This window comes from Carassius gibelio, chromosome A4 (genome assembly GCF_023724105.1).
Source record: "Carassius gibelio isolate Cgi1373 ecotype wild population from Czech Republic chromosome A4, carGib1.2-hapl.c, whole genome shotgun sequence".
Lineage (NCBI taxonomy): Eukaryota > Metazoa > Chordata > Actinopteri > Cypriniformes > Cyprinidae > Carassius > Carassius gibelio.
Genome location: NC_068374.1, coordinates 2,092,693 through 2,112,116, shown reverse-complemented (window position 1 = coordinate 2,112,116; position 19,424 = coordinate 2,092,693). Strand labels below are relative to the sequence as shown.

Sequence of the window (19,424 nt, the reverse complement as noted above, 5' to 3'; positions counted from 1 at the left end):
GTGAACATTATGGACAAAACGTAGGTTTCATTAACAATGGCTGAACTTTTTTTTTTTTTTTTTGTGATAACCCAAACACCTATGGAAAAACCCGCCTACAAAGTGACGTCATAGTCCCCAGTTCCCCCACTCTAAAACGGGAAGCATAAAAAAAAACAATTCCGGGAAGAATAACAAATTGCAGTAATCGGCAAAACTGTTTGTGCTACAAACCAGTGTGTTTATGATTAAGAAATAACATTCAAATAATATGATAACCCACCCAGCAAAAACTCGTTGAAAAGACGTCGAAAAGACGTCATTGGCAGTCGTCTAAACAACGTTAAAATTTAGTTGAAAAGTGAAAGGTGAAACGACGTCTTTTTCATGTCGTCAAAAAGACGTCTATAAATAGACGTCCAAATTACGTTTAAATGTGGTTGAAAAGTGAAAGGTGAAACGACGTCTTTTTCAGGTCGTCAAAAAGACGTCTATAAATAGACGTCCAAATTACGTTTAAATGTGGTTGAAAAGTGAACGGTGAAAAGACGTCTTTTCCAGACCTAATTACAACCATGAATTATTTGTCATATTCCTAATTAGTGAAAATAAGACAATTCACAGTATATTGACACATTTATTGACACATTACATCTTTCATGTAAAATCTTGATCACATCTTAAGCTTCTTTTGATTAAACAGACCGTAAAAACTGTAATATTGTGAAATATAACTACAGAAATAATTGTTTTCTATGTGGATGCATTGTAGAATGTAATTTATGCCTGTAAACTGAAATTTTTAACACAATTACTTCAGTCTTCAGTATTACATGATCTTCAGAAATCATTATAATATACTGATTTGCTGCTCAAGAAACATTTCTGATTATTATCAGTTTAAAACCGTTGTGCTGCCAAATATTTTGTGGAAACCATTACATTTGTCCATATTTTTTTAATAGACCTTGCAAAAGAGTAGTATTTATTTAGATTTTTTTTTTTTTTATATTTAAAAGGCTTTACTATAAACTTATCAAATTAATCCATGTTTCTGTATAAATATATTTTTTCAAGACAAATAAACTATGACCAATTATAACCACATTAGAACAACCAAAAATTTTAATTCTGTCATTAATTACTTACCCTCATGTTGCCCCAAACCCATAACACCCTTTTGTGCAGAACACAAATTAAGATATTTTTTTAACAGATGCCTTGTGTACAAAAAAAAACAAACAAACAATAACAACAGCAAAAATAATCTATTCAGAAATTATGACTCCCCAATGGATTTTCACAAAAGCACCAAAAGCGCCAGCTCTCACGCCAATGCAACACTGATGCATCATGGTGCTTGTGTGAATGTGTTATTTTATATAAAGAAAATAATCTCAGATTTCATTAAAAAGTTCCGCATTTGGTTTCAAGGATGAACAAAAGTCTGGTTTGGAACAACATAAAGGTGAGTGAGGAAAATCTTTGGTTAAACTAACACATTAGGTAAATGGGGTTCCCACAGGGGCACCAGTAGATCTCTGCCTGATCTCTGATCTTCTGCTTCTTCTGCTCCTTCCTCCATCCCAATTCTGGATTAATGAGCCACGGCAGATGTTTCCACTTTGAATGCTTTAGCCTCGCTCTTTTTTCTGCAGCATCTAAAGTGAGAAAGAAAACCGTAACTAAAATGTAAATTAATAATAAAAAAACAATGTTTGTCCAAAATGTACAAATTAAAGTGTACTCATTCTTTATGAGGGATTATTAACTAATCAGTATGTCAGGGGTTGTCAGCTCTGGCCATTAAGGTGAGACTTAGGTCTCTGCAGAGTAAAAGTGGGCGTTTATGACTTTGTGGGTGTTTTCAAACTGCTGGGTGTTTCTAAATCATGCAATCAAAATGATCCCCCTTACCTAAACCCCACCCTAAACCTACCGTCACTATGATGTCAGCCAATCAGGTATCATGGTCTAAAAACACCCTGATCTGGTAACTCCCATTACTTTAGTACAGAGACATATGCTTGGATTAAGGTCCACTGTCATGCAGAGTTTACGTCTCAATCAGCTTCACAGTTTGCCAAGTTGTGAATATATTGTGTACACAAATGTAGGTACTGGTAAGCACTGTGGCTCACTATACACTGGTGACTATCTCTGTCCTCATTGTACAACATCACTACTGACATTAATGCACAACAATAAAACTGATATCTTACTTTAATGCTATTTACAGCACATTATGATGAATACTTTATTACATGTATGTGCAAGATTTAATTAATAAATTAATTGGAAATGTTTACTAGATTAGACATTACCTGTCTAGTGATATGTTTATGCTGAAATATATTATTGGTTTGTGTTTTAAAATCTATTACGTGTTTTCTTATAGCGAATTATCAGTGCACCGTAAAATGAAAATAGTGATTGAGGCAGCCGTTCACCACTGAGTACTGAGCAACGGACCTGAGTGAAACACACCCAGAGTTTACGTCCACACCTGATCACACTCACCTGTCTGTGACTTATAGTTAGCAAAACTGAAGACCTTGATTAATGTGTTCAGGTGCACTGCACTAGGTTGGTGCAAAACTCTGCATGTAAAAGGACCTTGTGAGACAATGTTGAGATCTCCTGCAATATGTTCTGAACATTCACTATAAAGAGACAGAATGACTTACAACACTGGTGTCCAGTCCTGGGCTGGAGGAGCACCGTTCTGCAGAGTTTCTGCTGATCCTTGATCGGCTGCTCAGGTCTGCTTAACTGGGGTTGGAGCTAAACTCTGAAAAAAGAGAAGACAACCAATATTATAATGTTAAAAAGTTAAACAACGTTAAATAATTTGATCCATAAATATGCACAACATCTGAAAATGCACAAAGATGAGAAGAAAGAACTTTCAACATTGAAAAATAAGAAGCAATATTAAATCACACATGCATTTTCTTTTCTTCTTATTATTCCTCTTGCAATAAGTTTATTCACAATTACCTTGTGGTTTATCAATGATTTTCAGTCTCTGAAATAGAAAAGATCCATCAATGATGAACTATTATTTACCCCGTTTATATCTGCGAGGTGTTCATAACACATTTTACCAGTGTGTTAAGATCAGTAATTATGACTGTCGAATGTCAGACTTGACTCAATGTATTCTGCCCCCAAACATATGATTAGACTATCAGTCGAATATCGGCAAGATTCAAAAATTCTGATTCAACTATGAAAAACCTTAGTCAAGGACACCCCTAGTAATTTCAAATATTACTATTTTACTGTATTTTAATCAAATAAATGCAGCAGTGGTGAGCATAAAAGATTTATTTTAAATACATTTTTAAATAATATTTTCTATTTCTCTTCCACCTTTATTTGATCCTCTAACTTTAACACTCACTATTCTAATTCTATTCTTAAAAAAAATCTAACTACCTTTCTAATCTTTTTGTATTATATTTTCTTTACATTTATTATGCAATTGTATGTGTGTGTGTACGAGTAAAGACCTCTAACTAGCTTGTTCTACTCTTTTTTTTAATTCTGTTTTCTCTTTATTTATTATATTATTTAAAATCCCATGCTATGTGTACCGTGTTAAGCTAACTGAGACTTGTTATAGCACTATAACATTGCTTATATATCATTGCTCTTGTTTTTGATTGCTTCCACTGTCTTAATCTGTAAGTCGCTTTGGATAAAAGAGTCTGCTAAATGAATAAATGTAAATGTAAATACATGATAAATCTGACCCTTAAACGTTTGAATAATAGTGTATGTCTGAGGTATTACTTACTAGTTATATGTTTCATAATGTCTAAAAATGTTCTTCAGCTGGATACAGGCACGGCCATCAGCATGGAAGAATCTAGAACATAAACAATCTGTCATTCTGTCAATCTGTCTAAGCCAACAATATTTATTATACAATGCCATGTTTATTATAAATAAACTATAGCAGAGGTGAAATGCAGAAAAGAATATTAATTTACAGATTATACAAAAAAATTAAAAGAATAATAACAGAATTTAAAGTTTTAGGTTTACTAATCGATTAATACTCTTACAGTGTGGACATCAAAATAACTAACATGCAAACAAACACACACACACACATTATGAAAATATTATATAAACACACACATATATAAGAAAATTACAGATTCATGCTGATGTAGGCGAAATATATTGTGAAAAATGCACATAAAGTTACCTCTTGTAGTTAGCATTACAGTTGAGATGCTAACGGACTTTTCATGAAGACACTGACCATTTCTATAAACTACATTTTCAACGAAAGCGTGTCATTTACATGAAAGAAAGTTTCAGGGACACTTTTATGTAACATTTGTGTAATTTAGGGATTAAACTTACCTGAAATTAGTGAAAACAACCATGAGAGACAGCGTCTGTTCAGCTGCTTGACGGTTGAGCTGAGCCCCGTTTCCATGGTGACTCCAGTACAGCGCGTGACCATCAAGTGTTTTCAAAATATATTTAAATATATTTAACAGTGCGATCAGACATGATGTCTAATTTCTTCACTAGTTTATGTTAATGGCTTTGTGGTGCGAAATAAAAGTTTTTTTTTCTGCTGAATTTGGACTAAAGCCCATTTACATCTATTTTTGGGCTAAATAAATAAAAAAAAAGACGTTAAATGTCGCTTTTTGGGCTTAATTTGGACCAAATCCGACGGACCAAATGAAGACCAATTTTCAACGTCGCTTTTTGGTCTAAAAGATGGCCATGACGGGCCGACTTGATTTAGACCAGAAAACGACGTCCAAATGACGTCTGGTGCTGGGTGGGTAAGAAACACCAGTTTGCAGTATCAACGAGCAAAACGAGCTGTTTTGAATAATACTCTCACACTTTAAGCAAGGGAGAAAATGAAAATATAACAGTTGACTTCGATGTGATTCACAATTGATATGAATTCACAGAAGTGAATTTATTAAATACATTGTGTGATAAACGTTAACTGTTCATAAACCGTTTCTGACTCCTCGAGTAAACAGCTCACAACTCGAGTTCAGTCTCCTAAACACACATCTATCATTACATTTATGATAGTAGAAACACACTGAACTTACCGATTAATAAAAGACAGAAGCTTTGGTTTGCGGCGATCAGAAATGCGCTCTTATCACAAGATGAATTTTTAGTTTCGATTTACATCTGAACCCCTGTAAACACTCTGACGAGCACCACCCCGACTGTGATTGGTCCATCCTGAAACCAAGCGGCTGTGATTGGTCCATCCTGACTCTAGACGGCTGTGATAGCCTCATATAGGGTTGAGTGCATCATTTTCCTGTAGTTGAAACATAACATATGAGTGTTTAACGAAATAAGTGACTGAATCACGAAGCCTGCATTTATTTGACCCAAAATACATTACTGTATTTTCAGCATCATTACTCCAGTCTTCAGTGTCACACGATCTTCAGAAATCATTCTAATATGATGATTTACTGCTCAAGAGACATTTCTGATTATTATCAATGTTGAAAAGTTTTTCAGGATTCATTGATGAATATAAATATCCAGGTTTCAGCATTTATTTGAAATAAAAAGCTTTTGTAACATTATACACTATACCAAAAAATTACACTATTCAAAAGCGTCAGTATAATTTATCTGATTTAAATTCCTTTGCGAAATAAATTATATAAATTAATACTTTTATTTAGCAATGATGATTTAAATTGATAAAAAGTGATGAAAAAGACATTTATAATGTTTCAAAATATTTTTTATTTTAGATAAATACTGTTCTTCTGAACTTTGTATTCATTAAAGAAACCTGAAAAAAATGTATATATAATAATAATAATGATATATTCAAATAGAAAGCAGTTATTTTAAATGAAATATTTCACAATATTACAGCTTTTGCTGTATTTTGTATCAAATCACTGCAGGCTTCGAGTTTGCCTGAATAAGCAAAACATCATTGATATTCACCTCATATTCATATCATATTCCTGAAGGCAGCGGGTGTAGAACGACATCTTCACTGAATTGACATTTGACCAAAAATGACTGAGCTGGCTTATCTCAAACCAGGAATTAACTGTGCACAAGTCAACTGGCTGATGATTTAAGGGTTAGTTCACCTACAAATGGTGTATAATGGAGTATATGACTTTTTTCTTATATTTCTTATACTTCTTATGTTGCAGTGCATCAGTCCAAATTAAGTTAAATAAAGAGCATCCATCCATAATAAAAAGTGCCTCACACAACACCTTTGATTGGCTGTGTAACCCACACATTTGACTATCATGTTTCTAATCACTTGTTATGTGTGTTTTTTAACTATTGAATAGCTTAAGGATTCATATTCATGTTTAGTATGTAAAGTTTAGTCAAGTCACCTTTATTTATATAGTGCTTTAAACAAAAAAGATTGTGTCAAAGCAACTGAACAACATTAATTAGGAAAACATTGTGTCAATAAAGCCCTGTGGCCACCCCCGTGCTTTAAAAAACAAACAAACAAAAAAAAGTATTATGATTTTACGTAGAGATGTTCTGATACCCTTTTTCTCTTCCCGATACCGATACCTGGGCTCAGGGTATCGGCCGATACTGAGTACTGATCCGATACCTGGGTGTGTATCTGTATATACAGCTGTATACACTACTAGCCCTGTGTAAATTGCTAGAATTATTTTATGGTGTGCTTCAGACTGATCCCTTAATAAAACAATAACAAATACATGGTGAAATACTGTATTTATTACAGTTTTTTTATTATCTGACATGAATTTGACAGTAATATTATTTATTTTCTTAAGCGAAAAAGAACTTAAAATGCAGCAAAAAGGTATTTTAGTTTTACAATATAACTGTATAAAAAACTGCAAAAAATAAGTCTAGGAATATAAAAAATATATATTAATCAGATAATCTCTTTACAACAAAACAAGTAAAAAACAAGCAACCGTCTAGGTTTAATTATTATTATTAATAGAGACGTATTATTACTACAAAAAGACATAGCTAAATCTACTGTAGGCTGCAACAGTAGCTTAATATATTGTCAATTTACTCACATTAAACCACACATTTATTTTGATGGGCTGCCATGAAGATCTTTGAGTGACTGTGTTTATGATATGACAGTTTCTCAAATGAAACGGTAAATTCTCATGAAGTGACGGTTTATGCCTTCGTGTCCTCATATAGTGACACACAGCAGATACTACAAAACAGCGAGCTCCCACGCAGTTGTCAGTTTAGAACGCGATGAGCAATCCAGTCATATATAGATCAGTTCTGCTAACGCGGCTTCATTTCTTCTACGCTGCTCTAAACAGGGGTTGCTTGTGGCAACACAGCACAACTTCCTGTGTTTGCAATGCATTCTGAGCAGTGAAGAAGAACCGTGCAGCGGTTAGGCAAAGTTAGCGGTCATAACTAGGTCTTGTTTAAGAAAATGGTATCGGATCGGTATATGGGTTCATGTCCTCGCTGATGCCGATGCCAGAATTTGTTGTGGTATCTGTGATATTTCCGATACTAGTATCGGAATCGGAACAACTCTAATTGTACACGCGAGCGCCTAAAGTGGAACTGATGCGACGCAACGTTCTACACGGGTAAATTAGTGCAGCGCACCCGAAAACTGTTGCCTGCGGTGCGGCTCGGTGAATGAGAGCTCAGCAACTATCGTTTCTGGAGAGAGGAGCTACGATTTCTTCTTTTGCAAGAGTCAAAAGTATGCAAAACTATTTCATCTCTCGTAAGTGACTTGTTGTACTTGGCATAACCGTGTTACTTTTCTTCCTCACACTGGTAATGAAATCAAGTTTGTAAATGTCTGGTCTCGATACGTTTAAAAAACGTAATAATATTCAGGGATGCAAACAGCACGCTTTTTGGTGCCTCCCGCTTTTTTCACGTCAGTTTGGGTGACTTGAAAATGAAAAGTATTGCATATTTGAGAGGTTTGTGTTTGAAAAAAGAAATCCCTGTGTACCTGAACTGACGCTTATCCGCATAATCAACAGAAGAATAAAGCAATCTCCGCGTTGTATCTTGATGAATTTCCACACAGAGGTACGCAAAATATAAGGAGGATGTTTCCCCATGTTTTTGATATACCACTATCGGCTGTTAAATTTGAAAATCTTTAATTATATAAATCTAGCCAAGTTTCTTATGTAAGTTTCCCTTACAGTCAATGGGAGCGTAGCAAGACCGGAAATAAGTATTCACACACTCGCGTCGCTGAAGCTCACCGGCGCCATCTTGTGCACCTAGCCCATTGAGAGAGTTGATGAGTAGGAAGAGGGAGAACCAGAGGAGTCGGTGGAGGTTGGAGAGAGTTTATATGATGAAAGTGAGGACTCTGACATGGAGAAAGAAATTCCAGAGGGTGAGGAGCATGAAGAAGAGTGTGAGGAGCATGAAGAATGAAGAAGAGTGTGAGGAGCATGTAGGAGAGGGTGAGGAGCATGAAGAAGAGGGTGAGGAGCATGTAGGAGAGGGCGAGGAGCATGAAGAAGAGGGCGAGGAGCATGTAGGAGAGGGCGAGGAGCATGAAGAAGAGGGCGAGGACTATGAAAAAGAGGGCGAGGAGCATGTAGGAGAGGGCGAGGAGCATGTAGGAGAGGCTGAGGAGCATGAAGAAGAGGCTGAGGAGCATGAAGAAGACGGCGAGGAGCATGAAGAAGAGGGCGAGGAGCATGAAGAAGAGGGCGAGGAGCATGAAGAAGAGGGCGAGGAGCATGAAGCAGAGGGCGAGGAGCATGTAGTAGAGGGCGAGGAGCATGAAGAAGAGGACGAGGAGCATGAAGAAGAGGGCAAGGAGCATGAAGAAGAGGGCGAGGAGCATGTAGGAGAGGGCGAGGAGCATGAAGAAGAGGGCGAGGAGCATGAAGAAGAGGGCGAGGGGCATGTAGGAGAGGGCGAGGAGCATGAAGAAGAGGGCGAGGAGCATGAAGAAGAGGGTGAGGAGCATGTAGGAGAGGGCGAGGAGCATGAAGGAGAGGGCGAGGAGGATGTAGGAGAGGGTGAGGAGCATGAAGAAGAGGGCGAGGAGCATGTAGGAGAGGGCGAGGAGCATGAAGGAGAGGGCGAGGAGCATGAAGGAGAGGGCGAGGAGCATGAAGCAGAGGATGAGGAGGAAGAAAACATTCAGGGAAAGAGAGAGGAACAGCCAGAGGGACAAAAAGTGGATCAAGTACTGCACTGGTTTAATAATTAAAAAAAAAAAAAAAAACACCTGTTAAATACCGCCAGATTGACTGGATACTTTTTCATGACTTTGTGAACTTTGTGTTAGACCTACGGACTTAAAAGCGAATCGTTTGATTGATTGGTTAACATGGATGAACAATCTCTTGCGATTGAACAGACTGCAATGCAAGCTGTTAGTAAACTCAGCAGTGGTAATGTTGGTGATAACAAGGATTCCAAACGTGCAGAATCGCTTGTTGATAAACTAATTATGTTGCAAGCAGATAGAAAGTCTAAATTGGATAACGCCAGCATAATTAGAAAATCAATGCAAGATTTAAAAAATCAAAAACCACAGTTACAAAATGCTTTGAAGGAACTGATAGAAACATGTAATGATGCAAAGCATATTCATGAGTCTTTGTTGAGTTTATTGCCTGTTGATGAAAAGGAAAAACATGAAGTGTGGTTTAAAGCAAAGATGATAGCTAATAATGATGTTATGTCAGAAACAAAGGGCTTTGTTACAAGGTGTTCTAAAAAGTGTAATGTTGCTTTGTCAACTGAGTCACCTGAAATGTTTGATGCTGGTTTAAATGTAAGTGGTCATGGGAGGCCTAAAACAAATGTGGGTTTTAAAGCTGTGCATGAAAATGGCAAGGGTCGGGATGGTGTCAATCCAGACCAGCTCAATGATTTGGAGGTACCAAGATGCGTCCTTTCTTCTCGGCAAGGCTAGGGTGACACCATTGAAGGCCATCACTATTCCACGACTGGAGTTAACAGCAGCAGTTCTTGCTGTATGTGTAGACTCAATGCTAAAGGTGGAACTAAATTTTAGGTTGGAAGATTCTGTCTTTTGGAAAGATAGTACTTCCGTCATTAAGTACATCAAGAATGAGGATAGACGGTTTCACACATTCGTGGCTAATAGAATTTCAACCATCCGAGAGGCATCAGAACCCTGGCAATGGAGGCATGTCTGCTCCAAGGACAATATATAGGCTGGACCCTGTCTTGGTTGATGGTCTATTGAGGGTTGGAGGGAGGCTGAGTAGGGGAGCAATGCCTGAGGAAGTTAAACATCCCATTATCCTCTCCAAAGAGCAGCATGTGGCAACACTCATCCTCAAATATGTGCATCAGAGTTTGGGGCATGCTGGACGTGCTCACACATTGTCATCAGTAAGGAAGAAATTCTGGATTACTAAGGCGAATGCGGCCGTCCGAAAAATTATTACTGAGTGTGGCTTTTGAAGGCGCTACAATGGACGTCTTCTGGGACAAAAGATGGCTGATCTTCCAGAGATGAGAATTCAGCCAGACCTACCCCCTTTTACCAACACGGGAGTGGACTTTTTTGGTCCTTTGGAAGTGAGGAAAGGAAGAGGAATTGGTAAGCGGTATGGAGTTATACTTACCTGTTTAGCCAGCAGAGCAGTCCATCTTGAAGTTGCGGCATCTTTGGAGACGGACGCCTGTATCAATGCTCTGCGGTGCTTTATAAGCAGAAGAGGGCAAGTGACTCACCTGGTGTCTGACAATGGTACGAATTTTGTTGGGGTGAACAGAGAATTGAAGGAAGCTCTTGTGGCACTTAACCATCAGCAGATTGAAGGAGTCCTTTCACAAGTTGGAATTCACTGGAGTTTTAACCCACCAGCCGGGTCCCATCATGGCGGTGTGTGGGAGAGGATGATCCGTATGGAAAGAAAAGTACTTAGTTCTGTCCTACGTCAGCAGACATTAGATGATGATGGTTTGCAAACAGTGTTCTGTGAAGCAGAAGCCATCTTGAACGACCGACCCCTTACCAAGATGTCAGATGATCCAAATTACTTGGAATCACTTACACCAAACCATCCACTTTTGCTTAAAGGGAAGCCAGCCTTACCACCTGGGTTGTTCAAGCCTCATGACCTTTACGTGAGAAGAAGGTGGAGACAGGTGCAATACGTCTCAGACTTGTTTTGGGAGAGATGGGTGAGGGAGTATCTGCCTCTACTTCAAGAGAGGCAAAAGTGGAATGACAAGAAGAGGAGTCTGAAGACTGGAGATATTGTGGTCATCATGGACGCGTCGGCTCCTCGTGGTTCTTGACCACTCGCCAGAGTTCTTGAAGTTTTTCCTGATAAGCAGGGTCTGGTACGTTCTGTGAAGTTGCAGGCAAAATCTAATGTCATGGAGAGACCTGTGACCAAAATTTGTTTAGTGTATGGGGTTTAATTGTGAAAGTATCATTTTGATTATTTCATGGTATTTTGCAACATTTTCTTGGTTCCTTTTGTTTCATTTGTTTGAATTGTTGTGTCTGCCGGCCATCAACAATTAGGGGCCGGTGTGTTAGAGCCAAATGCCGCTTTGTATTTGGGTTGTAATTTCTTTGTTTAACACTGGGTGGCGCATGTTTGTAACTTGGCCTCAGGTATAAAGGCAGCAGATACAATGTTGTCTACAGGTGTTTGACCCGGAAGGGCATAGGGTTTTTGACCGCTTGCGCTCGGCGCTTTGTATTGTTACACTGATGGAAACTGCTATAGACAATGCTGTATTAAAATAAATGGACCACTTTGGATTTCAACGTCAACATTCGTCTATACGTTTATGGTTTAGCACAGGGCAATCAAGTGAGCATAGTAACATAGTGTGTCAATCACGGCTTCTCCGGGCTCAGACATCTAAGTAGTTCGAAACCAAAACAAACTCCTTAAAAATATCCATTGCAGAGTTGATGTTATACAGCGCATTCAATTAATTGCTGGCCATCTCAGTGATCAGCCGTAAAACAGTGATTCTGTCTAAATTCCCTTTAAAATCTTCAATTATTCCCTTTGAGCTAAATTGTCCTGTTTCCCTTACAAAGAGGTTCAGCTCAAAGCCAGCAGAGGAAGGGGAGTGAATTATTACCTAATTAATTAATTATTATCTGTAAAGTGCATTTGCAGCTTTTAAATGCTGAGTGGAGCTTTAACCACAAGTTATCAAACAAGCGCATCACAGCACATTTTCAATAGACGTCAGTTTTGCCTCACTGATGTGTTACATTTGACAGCTGCAGTCACTGAAAATGAACGAAAAACACTGTAGTAGTGTTAATTTCGTCACCTATTTTTAATTTAATGTTAGTCTTGTGCCAAATGTCCTTGTTAGTTTTAGTCATATTTAGTCATTCACTTATATTTTTCTGTTAGTGAAGTTTTAGTCGACTAAAAGTCTCGTCATTTTAGTCTAGTTTAAGTTAAAAGAAAACTCAAGGTACCTTAGTCAAGTTTTAGTCGACTAAAAGTCTTTTAATTTTAGTCTAGTTTTAATCAAAAAATGTTAATCCTTTTTTTTTTAAATAACACATTATTACTGAGATTATTGTGTTTCACATATCTCAAACATTGTTTAAATGTCATAATTACCTGACAAAATACACTTGTTGAATGATTTTTGTTGAATGCAAATGTTAAAGGTGTCTGGTTTAGCATGTTGTTGTCGCTCGTCACCAGGGCCACTGCTGGCCAAATGGGTGCCCTTAGCAGAATTGTATTGTTGTGCCTCCTCCCCAAATTATAAAATAAAAATAACATCAACTACTATAGGGGTCAGAATATAACTTTAATAAAACATAAAAGTAAATAACTAAATTGTAATTAAATTGTATTTTTTAATATACAGTTGCATATGGCTATGATTTTACTAGTTGTCTATACAGGTGTCTGATTGGTTTTATAGTGTCAAGCATTAAGAAATAACACAAAAGACAATTTAACTTAACCCCTTAACGAATACGGGATGCCTATGTTGACTATACTATATTACAATCAAATCTAATCTAATCTTGACAAACTATATATCGTTAGAAAGGTCTAAGACTCCCAAATATATATTTTACCAATATTTTTTGTTAAAAATTATGTAGGAAAAGTAATAGATTAATATATGACAAGAGTGCACCCTCAGAAATCTACATTACAAAAAGAGTTTTGACCTTTGTTTAAAAAAATACTTCCTTGTTGTCTTTTTCTCTGTCACATTTTAGAAATCATCAAGTTATATATCACTTGAAAACATAAAATCTCAAAATTCATCCTTTAAAACCTATTTTAAAATCAAGCATTGCATTACCATGTAAATGGTACATCAAAATCATGTTACAAAATGTTTTCAGACATGAATTAAAAAAATTTAGGTTTGTATCATGCACATTCAAGTCTATCTTCAAAAACGTAAGTGACAGTTAAGGGGTTAAATAAAACCAAGGATTAGTCTTTGTAAGGGTTGTGATGTCCATGTTTTTTGTTGAAGAAATTGTAGAGGCTAGCTTTTCTATCAAAAAAAGGTGGCCACAAATTAAAGATAAAGTGGATATTTGAATTAATTGTTTGGTCAATATTAAACAAGGATTTGATCATCCTATACAGTAAGTGTTAAAACCACAATTATCAGGCCTTTTAGCACCCTTTGTAGGAATTTGTAATAATAGCCTATTTGATGTACATAAATCTATTATTTTGCATTACATTATGTATTTTAACAGTGTTATTCAATTATTATTAATTAACCAATCATTATTGCCTCGTTGTTTTTATAACACATTTTATAGCATTTTAAAAGGTTTTTGTTCGCTTAGGTCTGTTTTTATTACCACAAAAAAATATTATCTGAATGCTTCGTAAAGTATAGTTCTTTATCATTCAATCAATCAAATTTATAACTGAGACAAGATTATTAGAAAAAACAGTAACATTATTACCTTAATGATGGAAAGACATTTATTTTATTTTATTATTATTTTTTTGTTAATACTAGCCCATCATGCATCTAACCATCCACTCAGTGTTAAGAGCTGTTCAGATTAAAACTGGCAGCTCAGCAGTGAGTCAGTGTCATGGACGGAGGACAGAGCAGGTGTAAATATATTTTCTAGTCTAGATTTCCATCTTGGAAGGTTATTTATTTATTTATTTTCTTATATAACTTATTTTTAAATGGAGCAGACACTGTCTGTGTCTACACCGGACGCAAGAGTTGTCTGCGTGCCCCGCTGCGCTAAAAGTGGGTCTAAAGTTGATAACATCACACTATAGTGTCAAATCATCTGAACACAGTGTCAGAACATTTCATCATAAACAGAACGAGCATCAGTTCACTGATGGGGATCGTGCCCAGCGTATCCATCACTGGGTTCTGTTGTCTTTTGTTGGATCGTTCCACTCGTGTCGGTGTAGACCTGGCATGCGTTTCTTTATTGTTTTATTTTACAGCCCTGCTTGTTTTAATGTTTTTATTAAATATCTGTATTGACTGCATGGTCATATCATCGTATTAAATACTGCCATGCGACCTACAAAAGTAAAGTTTGGCGAGCCGAGCAACGAGCATTGCTGCAGGTTGCTTTTGGCGGATGTGCTGTGCTTGTGCTGCCGCGGTTTTCATTTTGTCCGGTGAAACATCTCTCTCACTCGGCAGCAGAGTCTGTGAGCGGAGCAGCCACAACTTCTCCAATGTGCTCAGAGCATTTAATAATCACTCCGATCCGCATGCACTGATACCAGAAACACGCACTCCGCCTTCACTACGTGGATAAAGTATTTCAGTATGTTTTTGAAATGTTATATTCATAACGTAGCCTAATTTAAAAATAAATAACAGGAGAGTTTTAAAGTGGCTTAGGCTATTGAGTGGAAACTTGTTTTCCCTATCACATGCCAAACTAATAACATTGTAAGCATTAAATCTATAATTGCTGCTTTCTGCTGTGCAAATTTTGTTTGTGATGAAAATAACAGTACATTTGCTGCCGAGCAGAGTATGAGCGGAGCGGTGTGATTCTGTCTGGAGCGAGGAGCGAGTCTGACACAGAGACGTGCTGCCGAGCAGAGTATGAGCGGAGCGGTGTGATTCTGACTGAAGCGAGGAGCGAGTCTGACACAGAGACATGCTGCCGAGCAGAGTATGAGCGGAGCGGAGTGATTCTGACTGAAGCGAGGAGCGAGTCTGACACAGAGACATGCTGCCGAGCAGAGTATGAGCGGAGCGGAGTGATTCTGTCTGGAGCGAGGAGCGAGTCTGACACAGAGATGTGCTGCCGAGCAGAGTATGAGTGGAGCGGTGTGATTCTGACTGGAGCGAGGAGCGAGTCTGACACAGAGATGTGCTGCCGAGCAGAGTATGAGCGGAGCGGTGTGATTCTGACTGAAGCGAGGAGCGAGTCTGACACAGAGACATGCTGCCGAGCAGAGTATGAGCGGAGCAGAGTGATTCTGTCTGGAGCGAGGAGCGAGTCTGAGACCGAGATGCACTGCCGAGCAGAGTATGAGTGGAGCGGAGTGATTCTGTCTGGAGCGAGGAGCGAGTCTGACACAGAGACGCACTGCCGAGCAGAGTATGAGCGGAGCGGAGTGATTCTGACTGAAGCGAGGAGTGAGTCTGACACAGAGACGTGCTGCCGAGCAGAGTATGAGCGGAGCGGTGTGATTCTGTCTCAAGCGAGGAGCGAGTCTGACACAGAGACGTGCTGCCGAGCAGAGTATGAGTGGAGCGGTGTGATTCTGACTGAAGCGAGGAGCGAGTTAGACACAGAGATGTGCTGCCGAGCAGAGTATGAGCGGAGCGGTGTGATTCTGTCTGGAGCGAGGAGCGAGTCTGACACAGAGATGTGCTGCCGAGCAGAGTATGAGCGGAGCGGTGTGATTCTGTCTGGAGCGAGGAGCGAGTCTGACACAGAGATGTGCTGCCGAGCAGAGTATGAGCGGAGCGGAGTAATTCTGTCTGGAGCGAGGAGCGAATCTGACACAGAGACGCACTGCCGAGCAGAGTATGAGCGGAGCGGTGTGATTCTGACTGAAGCGAGTCTGACACAGAGACATGCTGCCGAGCAGAGTATGAGCGGAGCGGTGTGATTCTGACTGGAGCGAGGAGCGAGTCTGACACAGAGATGTGCTGCCAAGCAGAGTATGAGCGGAGCGGTGTGATTCTGTCTGGAGCGAGGAGCGAGTCTGACACAGAGACGCACTGCCGAGCAGAGTATGAGCGGAGCGGAGTGATTCTGACTGAAGCGAGTCTGACACAGAGACATGCTGCCGAGCAGAGTATGAGCGGAGTGGTGTGATTCTGACTGAAGCGAGGAGCGAGTCTGACACAGAGACGTGCTGCCGAGCAGAGTATGAGCGGAGTGGTGTGATTCTGACTGAAGCGAGGAGCGAGTCTGACACAGAGACGTGCTGGCGAGCAGAGTATGAGCGGAGCGGTGTGATTCTGACTGAAGCGAGGAGCGAGTCTGACACAGAGACGCACTGCCGAGCAGAGTATGAGCGGAGCGGAGTGATTCTGACTGAAGTGAGGAGCGAGTCTGACACAGAGACATAATGCCGAGCAGAGTATGAGCGGAGCTGTGTGATTCTGACTGAAGCGAGGAGCGAGTCTGACACAGAGACGTGCTGCCGAGCAGAGTATGAGCGGAGCGGTGTGATTCTGACTGAAGCGAGGAGCGAGTCTGACACAGAGACGCACTGCCGAGCAGAGTATGAGCGGAGCGGAGTGATTCTGACTGAAGCGAGGAGCGAGTCTGACACAGAGACGTGCTGCCGAGCAGAGTATGAGCGGAGCGGAGTGATTCTGACTGAAGTGAGGAGCGAGTCTGACACAGAGACGCGCTGCCGAGCAGAGTATGAGTGGAACGGTGTGATTCTGACTGAAGCGAGGAGCGAGTCTGACACAGAGACGCGCTGCCGAGCAGAGTATGAGTGGAACGGTGTGATTCTGACTGAAGCGAGGAGCGAGTCTGACACAGAGACGTGCTGCCGAGCAGAGTATGAGCGGAGCGGAGTGATTCTGACTGAAGTGAGGAGCGAGTCTGACACAGAGACGCACTGCCGAGCAGAGTATGAGTGGAGCGGTGTGATTCTGTCTGGAGCGAGGAGCGAGTCTGACACAGAGACATAATCAGAATCAGAATCAGAATCAGAATGAGCTTTATTGCCAGGTATGTACACATACAAGGAATTTGTTTTCGTGACAGAAGCTCCGCAGTACAACAGAATGACAGCGACAGAACATAAAACACATAATAAAAGAATAAAAAATACAAATAAGTAGATAGTGAATAACAATATACAAATGACAATTGTAGGCAAGTATATTACAAAATGAAGTTATGTATGTACATATATATTGTGTGCAAAATTTAAGTGTATACTAAGTATGTGTGTTAGATAAATAAAGTGTGTGTGTATATAAATATAAAGTGTAGTGTGTCCGCCGTTATTATAAGCTGTTCATAAGATGGATTGCCTGAGGGAAGAAACTGGTCCTGTGTCTGGTCGTTCTAGTGCTCAGTGCTCTGTAGCGTCGACCAGATGGCAACAGTTCAAAGAGGGAGTGTGCTGGATGTGAGGGGTCCAGAGTGATTTTGACAGCCCTTTTTCTCACTCTGGATAAGTACAGTTCTTGAATAGATGGGAGGGTTGTACCGATGATTCGCTCAGCAGTCCGGACTACCCTCTGTAGTCTTCTGAGGTCAGATTTAGAAGCTGAGCTGAACCAGACAGTTACTGAAGTGCAGAGGATGGATTCAATGATGGTGGAGTAGAACTGTTTCAGCAGCTCCTGTGGGAGGTTAAACTTCCTCAGCTGGCGGAGAAAGTACAACCTCTGCTGGGCCTTTTTCACGATGGAGTCAATGTGAATGTCCCACTTCAGGTCCTGAGAGATAGTGGTTCCCAGGAACCTGAATGACTCCACTGCAGTCACAGTGCTGTTCATGATGGTGAGTGGGGAGAGTGCAGGGGGGTTTCTCCTGAAGTCCACGATCATCTCCACTGTTTTGAGGGTGTTAAGCTCCAGGTTGTTGAGACTGCACCAGACAGCCAGCTCTTTTACCTCCTGTCTGTAAGCAGACTCGTCACCGTCCTGAATGAGGCCGATGAGTGTGGTGTCATCTGCAAACTTCAGGAGCTTGACAGAGGGGTCCTTAGACGTGCAATCGTTGGTGTACAGGGAGAAGAGCAGTGGGGAGAGAACGCAGCCCTGGGGAGCTCCGGTGCTGATTGTACGGGTGCTGGATGTGTATTTTCCCAGCCTCACTAGCTGCTGCCTGTCTGTCAGGAAGCTGTTGATCCACTGACAGACTGAGGTGGGCACGGAGAGCTGATTTAGTTTGGGCAGGAGGAGGTTTGGGATGATCGTGTTGAAGGCCGAGCTGAAGTCCACAAACAGGATCCTCACATAAGTCCCCGGTCTGTCTAGGTGTTGCAGAACATAATGCAGTCCAATGTTTACTGCATCGTCCACAGACCTGTTTGCTCTGTAGGCAAACTGAAGAGGATCCAGCAAGGGCCCAGTGATGTCCTTCAGGTGGCCCAGCACCAGTTTTTCAAATGACTTCATGACTACAGACGTTAGAGCCACAGGCCTGTAGTCATTTAGTCCTGTAATTTTGGGTTTCTTAGGGATGGGGATGATGGTGGAACGTTTGAGGCATGAAGGGACTTCGCACAGCTCCAGCGATCTGTTGAAGATCTGTGTGAAGATGGGGGCCAGCTGGTCAGCACAGGATTTCAGACAGGCTGGTGTAACACAATCTGGGCCTGGTGCTTTTTTCCTTTTCTGCTTCCGGAAGACCTGGCGCACCGCATCCTCGCTGATCTGAATTGCAGGTGTGGGGGAGAGGGGGGATGCAGGAGGTGAGAATGGTGAGAGTGCTTGATTGGAGAGGTGTTCAGGATGGGTTGCAGGAGCTGGTAATGGTGTGAACGTTTGTTTGGAGAGGCATTCCGGGCTGGTTGCAGGAGTTGTGAAGGGTGTGAATGGTTGTGTGGGGAGGCGTTCAGGGCAGGTGATGGGTGTTCTTTCAAACCTGCAGTAAAACTCGTTCAGATCGTCTGCCAGTCGTTGATTCTCTACAGTGCTGGGGGGTGGTGTCTTGTAATTGGTGATCTTCTTTAGACTTTTCCACACTGATGCGGAGTCGTTGGAAGTGAACTGAGTCCTTATTTTTTCAGAATAATTCCTCTTTGCCACTTTGATCTCCTTTTCCAATGTGTATTTAGCCTGTTTATACAAGACATTGTCCCCCTTCACGTAAGCATCTTCTTTGGCCTGACGGAGCTGTCTGAGTTTTGCAGTGAACCACGGTTTGTCATTATTGTAAATTAGTTGAGTCTTTGTAGGAATACACATATCCTCACAGAAACCGATATATGATGTTACGGTCTCTGTGAGTTAATGCCGAGCAGAGTATGAGCGGAGCGGTGTGATTC

At 40.4% G+C, this 19,424-nt stretch overlaps 1 protein-coding gene across 1 annotated transcript in view; it reads right to left on the bottom strand.

Annotated features, from left to right (window-relative positions):
• Nucleotides 1-5,219, bottom strand: part of LOC127968287 (membrane-spanning 4-domains subfamily A member 4A) — a 35,094-nt gene extending 29,875 nt beyond the window's left edge. The window contains exon 1 of the mRNA XM_052569394.1: nucleotides 5,082-5,219. The gene's annotated coding sequence lies outside the window, so the exon portion shown is untranslated. The remainder of the gene's footprint in view (nucleotides 1-5,081) is intronic.
• Nucleotides 5,220-19,424: the final 14,205 nt, after the last annotated feature.